The sequence below is a fragment of the Poecile atricapillus genome, chromosome 1 (genome assembly GCF_030490865.1).
Source record: "Poecile atricapillus isolate bPoeAtr1 chromosome 1, bPoeAtr1.hap1, whole genome shotgun sequence".
Lineage (NCBI taxonomy): Eukaryota > Metazoa > Chordata > Aves > Passeriformes > Paridae > Poecile > Poecile atricapillus.
This window is the reverse complement of record NC_081249.1, coordinates 111,700,908-111,709,146: the sequence shown is the minus strand read 5'-3', so window position 1 is coordinate 111,709,146 and position 8,239 is coordinate 111,700,908.

Here is an 8,239-nt window from a genome sequence, read left to right as displayed (position 1 = left end):
AATCCACCTTGCTGACTTCTTATTTTTAGAGTTTTTACCGTTTAGAAACAGCATAGCAGACAAAAGATGCACACAGAGCGAGGCATCCCTGAAGAGAGAAGACAGGGGCATCCCACTTCTGATGTCCTCGCCGAGTTCCCCTCGTACTTTGGCAAATCATAAATATTCCCTCATCTCTACATCCCTGCAGCAACTGCTGTCCAACCAGAAGCACCTTGCTTTCAGCACTGTGGTAGGTAGGGCAGTTTGCTTGGCCAGGCTGCTTTCCTCTGATCCATTGCTGCCTCTCTTTCAGCAAAGGCGCGGTTTTAAATTCTCCACCACCCGCTCGGTAACCTCTTCAACATAGCCTGTGCAGGCAAAGTGATGTCAAACATTTAATCCCCCTTAAATCCCACACAAAACCATACAAAAATCTGCTTTAATGACAAAGGTCTCTAAATTAATCTTGCTTTCTATATATGTGTGTATCTGCTCAAAATCATCTTCTGCACAGATCAAGCTCTTTTGTTAACTGGCTACATTGCCCTGTGTTCCCAACCATTAACAACAATTCTGGCTCCGTCAGCTCCCAGCATTTTGTCAGTACACACACACTTCCTTCTGAACAGAACAGTATCACAGTACAAGTCCAAACTAAAAATTAACTCCTTTTTTGATATTCCCCAATACCAAAAAATATACATTTCCCCCTCTCCTTTTTCTTCTTCTTTTTACTAAGCTCTGCAGCTATTTAATTCACCCTGAATTTACGAGGCACGTGCACATCTAAGATCCAGTATCCTTCCACCAAACCTAATTCTATCTTTATTTCATTTAGCCTGCCCTACTTGCTCAACAGAAGGTTGAATCATGAAACATTTTATTAACAAAATGCTGCTTAAGCAATAACTTGCACATGACAGCCAAAAATTATGGTAAGATTTCTTAGGGGCTTAAAACTGGACAATACTGGGGACACATCTTCTTAGCTGACACAGCCAAATTTATCTTTTTCAAGCCATCAGCACGTTCAGTCATTATTAAAAGTGACAGCATACATTTATTTTTCTTTATCTAAAAATCAGAGATTTGAGACTGAATGTTTAGGAAATGGAAATACCTCACCCCTATCTAACAGCTGGAGGTGTAATTTTTGTCTCCTAGGAGGAGGCTTCTTCCCAAGTAAGACAAACCCAGGGCTAAAATCAAGGCCAACAGTGTATCTGCTGAGACAATGAGCACCCACACACCTTGGGACAATAATCCTGTCATGTGGGCATCCTCAGAAGTTCCCTGAGATTTCCAACTAACTTCACCTGGGCCAAGAAATAATTCTCAGGTGCAAGTGATTTCCAGGTGGAGGTTGCCAATGGACAGCTAACTCCCACTGTTAGATTGAATTGGGTGGCCTGAAATCAAGGGCTCTCAACCCTCCTCATTCAGCTGTTTAGTAATTGAATCCTTTCCTGTTCAGCAAATTTAGGGAAGACCATTTGCAGCCTGGCCCAGGGACAGTCAGAGAGTGGTTCTGGTGTATTCCGAGGGTGGGGTTTCCAGACATGATAAACATGAGCTGCACTTAATAAAACCTGTAACAAGTTCCATTAATTTGGGTGGGAAAAGGAAAATAAAACAATAACTCTAATGAGAATTAATTCTAGGTAGAGATAAAAATGAGTTCCTGAGCCAGCCTGGTTAAGTTCCCTAGTGTCACTCAGCCTGCCCATATCAAAGTATTAGCCCATTGATTAAATTACATCTAAGAAAAAATCCAAGAGCCTTTGGATCCTCTTCTTTCCCCACCCAAACACAGGCCCAAAAGTAGCAGGAAATGAAATAAAAAGCAAAGTACACTGCAGGCTGTGTGATAAAGATATTACCACATTTCTGCATGTCTGGCTACATCCATCAGTGACAACCATTTTCCTCAGCTATAAAAGAGTAACATTTATATCCTGTCTTCCCTGCTAATTCTAGTTCCCATTGTTTCCAGAGACTGTGGAGAAATCCATGTTTTGGATGCTAATGTAATCCTTAGCTGAAACCACTGGCTGTTATCCCCACTAAGCAGGAGACATGGAATAGGGAGAGAGAGGATATTCTGGGTGCTGAGGTTTATCCACCAAGAGCTCTGTAGGGGACTTGTGGTTACATGATGTCATGCTAATGTAGAAACGTGATGATTTTGTGTGCTGACCTCAAGGAACTCAAAGGAACCCATTAAAAATAAATAAGTAAAAACTGCTTTGCAGAAAAGGGAGCGCTTAGAAGTGCTGCTCCAGAGATCTGGCTGTGCAGAGTAACTGGCGTGTGCCTGGCCAAGCTGCACATGGATGTCCCTCTGTCCAGGAGAGGGGAGTCCTTAACAGAGGCACAGGAAATTAGAGGATATTTCGTTGAGATATCAGCACCTCACTGCTTTATTACTCCTGGCTGTAGCAGCAACTTTACCACTAAGCTGTGCTGCCAAAAAGGCTGCTCCATGGAGGATTTCCAAAACATGCTGAATGTTCCTTTGACTATCCCTGCTAAAATCAGCTTTAGTCAAACAAACAAAAAAATTTAATAACTAACTAACTAACTAACTAGAGAAAGGTCTGCATATTCCACCACCTTCACCCATCTAATGTCATAAATATACTTTGGGAGGCCTTGCCTAAGCACACTGAAAAACTAAGCACTACTCCTCTATCCTACAGTGTATTTCCAGAAACAGTCTAGCCCACACACATGGAGCGGTGCCCTCTCCTGCAGAGGAGAATCAAAAACACTTCCACTGATGGGTGTGAATATCAGTGAGGGCAAACCCACAGCAACAGGGCTTCTTCATGCTAGACCTGTTTTCATTTCCTCTGGGGAAGGGAGCATTACACAGAGCAGATTATAATATCATTATAAATTACCATTAAGAAAACAGGTTAATCTCCCTAGCATTTGTCAGTAATAAATTCCAAAAAGATCCCTCTTTGAAGAAGAATAAAAACAAGATAATACACTTTGCTTGTATTGGACAATTTGCTGATCAGTTCTTGTGTTTAAACAGAGCACTGTCTCTTTGCTATCAATAAAATTATTTCTTTAAAATTTTCTGTAGCCTATCAAAAGTTTGCCATGCTTATCCTCCTGGGACAAAACCCAGCACATGGTAACAGTGCATCAGCTCATTGGAACAGTTTGCAAACAAGCAAGCACAGAAAAGAAGCAAAGGTGATTACACCACCTGGTTTCAGAAAATGAGATGCCTTCTTTTAGTCAGCAAAATGAAACATCCCTTCTGGTAACTGCAATCTGGAGCTACAGACCCCCTCTCCACCCAAGATCACAGAGCAAAGCAGATTGACAACAGCTACTATAGAAACAAGAACAGAAGAATACCATGGATGAAGAAATGCTTCAGAGGCTGGAATTTTGCATAAAATCTGATCCCACCTAAAGGCCATTTTAAACATATGGAGATGAAAGACCACAGCACACTAGCACTTTACAATCTGTAAATTAGCTGCAGTGAGAACAGATGCCATGTGGAATGGGGAGTGTAGGTTTACATGGCAAGTATTTTTTTACTCTCCTAATCAGAGAATGAAAAACAATGAAGGAAACATTAATAAGTCTCCTAAGAGGCACTCACTTCTTAAAACGAACCAGCAAATCACAGAAAGCATATTCACCACATCCGTGACTCTGAGAGTGTGAATGCAATACAGCAGCACAGGAATAGGCAGCATTCTGCTTTTCTATGGTAACAGACTCAGTGCACAGCACTTAACATTTATATCATGGTGACATACAAAATTAATGTTAGAATTAAGGACAGTTTGTCCTGCTTTTATTAACACAAATGACAAACCAAATTTCCAGAATTAAGATATCCATTCACATTTCCCAACAGGATGAAGTGGGAGGAAAGCAGAGACTGGGAATTATGATTCCAGGTTGCAGATCTCAGAACAGAGCAAGTGCCTTTTCTTCTCATTACAGAACAACCAGCTGTTACTCTTCACTAAGGTAAAGGGTAGTTCATTAAAAATTAAAGGTCATCTAAACAATTTCCTGAATACAGTTGTCGTGTGATACGAGGTCTCCTTGGGTGTCCAAGAATCTGGTCACCAACAGGGCATGTGACCTGTACAAAGTTTGCAGCTTTTGAGAGCAGAGCTGGACAGTTTCCACTAAAATGGCCAAAGACCAGAGACCAAATTCCACTCCTGAGATTTGTCCAGTTCCTTATTGTCTCTGTCCACTGCCTATTCATCCAAGGGAGTGTTTTAAAACCGTAGTGTGGGATCCTCACAAGACCATAATCCACCAAAGACAGGTAAGTATTTTCCCTTATAAAACAGCCTCTAAATACCAAGCTTGAACAGGTGGCTCTGTTTGGCACAAGGGTCTTTTCTGCTTTTCATTCAATTTACAAACCTCAGGCTTCTCTTTCCTCTGGAGCTGTGTTGGCTACACACTTTTTTTGTAGAATCAGACATTTGGGTTGAAAGAGTGACAAGAAAAACAAAGAAAAACCACACACTTCCCCTAACACTTTGCACTGCCCATTTCCAGAGCCTCTTAATAAGGGATTCTTTCCCTTTCATCATTCTGCCCTGGACAGAACAATCATTGAATTAATTTCATCCCTAAATCTCTTTACTTTGCTTCTACAACAACCTTGAGAGTAGAACAATCAGTTTTGCTGCCTCTGGTTAAGGAATATCTGCATCTTGAGGGTGATCTTTTTCAAAACAAGCAACCACATTTTTCCCAGATTTACACTTCTCACAGCCTCAGTGGCAGAAAATTTTGCCTTTCTGCCACCTCATGCTGACCACAGGCATGGGATACAACTACCCTACTCCTGCATGTATGTCTATTTTTTCCCAGGAGCAGCTTCAAGAGCTGGTTTCTTTATTTCTGTAGGATTTTTTTTTAAAAAAAAAACACTTTTTAGCCTCTCCCAAGACAAGGAGGATCAAGGGCCTGACCCTTAAGCCTGAGCAATTCTCAGAAAGCACGTGTTAGCAGCAGCACAGTGTATCCCCGAGAAGAAGGCTACTTTGCCATATGTATAGCCTCAACACTGTGTTTCAATCCCAAAAGCAATATACACTGCATGAGATTGTTTTTTCCCCGATTTCCCTGGCAGTCTAGCCAACAGCACAATCTCTCACCAGTGCTTACCAGTCAGATCCTAACTGCTACCTGAAGTTCTTTTGGTTCATTTCTCCCCACAGACCAAAACAAAACAATTCAGCAAGTGTGTTTACTCTTTTCTTGCTGCCAAGCTGATGTCTATTAAGTGTTTTCTCCAGCATTCCCTGTTTGCTGTCCAGGAGTCAACAACATATCTCCAATGGGAACTAATTTATGAAATGTACTGCATCTCTACAAAGCTCCTTTTCTGTCACCAATGAACATGAGGAGAAAAAAAAATTGTTGTATAGTAGAGAAAAAAAATATACCTTTCATCTTTGGCACTCCAAACTTTTCTCATCTTACAGTGAAAACAGAGACAGATTTACTGATTAAAGTCTGATCTCTACAGGTTGCAAAACAGCTTCAAAAGCCATCAGGAACAACTCTCAGTGGCTGTTTTCCAGGCTTTTCTTTCCCATTGATATCTTCCAGAGAAACATATGTTAACATCACAGAGCAGGTGCTCATTCCAAACTGGGAAGCCAATTTTTACTGTATGAATTGTAGTCTAAAGTAAATATATATTTAAGTTTACATATATTTGAGATTTAAGAGGAGGTAAGTGTATTTGGGTTTTCTAAGGCTTTACATCCTCTGTTTTCCTAGTGGCTGACAAAATAATGTAGGTCTAAATCAATACACACCTGAACAACTCATGCTAAAATCTTGAAGGAGAGAGAATCTAAGTGATGGAACAGCAGCAGAGAAGGCTGGTTGGAAATTTGCTCATAGAATCACTGAATGGTTTGGTTTGATAGCGACCTTAAAGATAATCTCGTTCCAACCCCCCTGCCATGGGCAGGGACTCCTCCTACTAGAACAGGTTTTCAAAACCCCATCCAACCTGGCCTTGATCACTTCCAGGGATAGGGTATCAGCCCAGCTTCTCTGGGCAAGCTGTTCCAGTGTGGTACCCACATTCACAGAGAAGAACCTCTTCCTGAAGCTGTTGTGCTCTTGTTCATTGTTTCCCTGTTAATACAAAGATAATGCCCTACAAATGTCTGGGCTGGGAGACCCAATACAGGTATGCTGGCTACACCATGTTCCATCCTTAAAAGATATGTGAAGTGCAGCTGAGATCCCCAACAAAATGGAGCACCTGCACAGAAAGATCACCCTGCTGTGATGCCTTCATTGCAGAAATCCTGATCTGGTAATTGCCTTCAGAAGCAGGAAAAGCTGAGGGGGATTCTGGAATGTGTCAACATGGATTTCTGCAAGACAAAAACAGTCACCCAGAGAAATCCAAAATAACTGGTCTTCCAGCTCTACCTCCTCACCCTTGGGTACCAACAAAGGACTCAAGACAGACTAACTCTCCTTTTGTCCCCCTTTTTATTTTTGAGGGGAAAAAAAACCCAGGGCTGCTCACTATTTCACAAACCCCTTTTCTATCCACAAAAATCAATTGCACTACCTGATGTGCAACACACCAATGATTACACACTGAGAGAGATACTGATGTTTACTTCAGGGCTATACAATAATACCTGGCTGCTCTCAGGTATTCCACAAATTGAGCACCCAGACTATCAAAACTTTTCAGTATTTATACATACTAGCAACAAAGGAATTAGTGCTCACTGGCTACAAGTTATATAGTTATCTTATTAATTAGCGTTGTTTTCTCTTGGTTAATGATTCTCTCGCTTCCAATGCTAATTAGTCCATATGCTAATTAGTCCATCTGCTCAGTCTTTCCCTTCTTTTGGGTCGGTGGTAGTGAGTCAGTGGTCATGATCTGCCCCCACCGGGATTACCTTTTACCCAGTTTGAGCTGATTTCATCCCAGTTGCTGAGTTGGCTTTATTGGTTTTTTCCCTGTCTTGTGGGTTCTGCCCAGTGTCCACGAGGACTGTAAATTCTGCATTCTGTGTCCGCTCTCAGGGGCACATCCTTATTCCCGAGCTTTGTTAACCTCCCCCTACATCTCATAGCATTAAAACACGCCAAGCCCTAAACCTAAGCAAGGCAATTCTACCGACAATTCATTTGTCTTTCAAACACCTGCGCATCGCTTGGCGCTTGTTGGCCGCTCTGTTTCACGGATTAACTCTCATTTCTCGTCGAGCAGGCTTGAAAGTACACAAAGGTCAAACACCAAGTAGCAGCCCTTCGTAAGAAAATTTTCACATATCCCGCATTTTCCCACACGCTTCCAGGAAAACACGGCTAAACCTGTCTCCACACGGCCGCCCCCAGCAGAGCCCTCAGGCAGCGCGTCCCTCCCGCGCCGACATGGCGGCCGTTCTCTCCGAGCGGCCGCGAGATGGCAGCGCCCGCCGCCGCACCCGCAGCCCCGCCGGCCGCCGCGGCTCGGGGCTCCCTCCGGGAGCGGAGGATGAGGACGGAGGGGAGGCTCCGTCCCGCCCGCGGCCCCGGTGGGGAGGGTGGTGAGGGGCGAGAAGGGCTGGGGAAGGGGAGAAGAGAGAAAATGGCCGCCGCTGGTGGCAGCGCGGGGTGAGGCGGCTGGAGGGGAGCGCGGCCCCGCAGCGCACCTGAGGGAGCGCGGCCGCGGGTGGAGCACGGTGCGCGGCGGAAAGGCAGTGAGCGGCAAGTGTAAGGTGATAAAAAGCGAAGGGGGTAGCAACAGGGGGGAAAAAAATTAGCGATTGTGAGGCTGGCTAACTATCCGGGATGATCCAAGAGGTTCCCGCTTCTCGAGTCTAAGTCCAGCAGCCTGCTGTTCTTCACAGTGGCTTCCCTGATGTTCCTTACAGAGACTGACTTCCAGCTCCTTAGCACAAGAATAAAACAGACTCTGGTGGCTGTAATCTTCTCTCCTTCAGTAATCCTCTCTGTATTTTACAGAGAGACCACTGGAAGTAATTTAAAATTGAAATAAAGATAGCAGCTTTGTAAAGTGTGACAAAAAGGTAGGGAAACCAATGGAGTTTAGTCGGACTTAATGGAAATGAGACCACTAGAAAAAAGGTGTTCATTAGTAAGAAATGAGCACACACACGCTCTACCCAAATAATTTAGTATTGGGAATAGCCTATTTACTTAATGTACATTAAGAATGTTTTAGAACACAGTGCACAGTAGGAGGAGTCTGGAATGGTGTTCC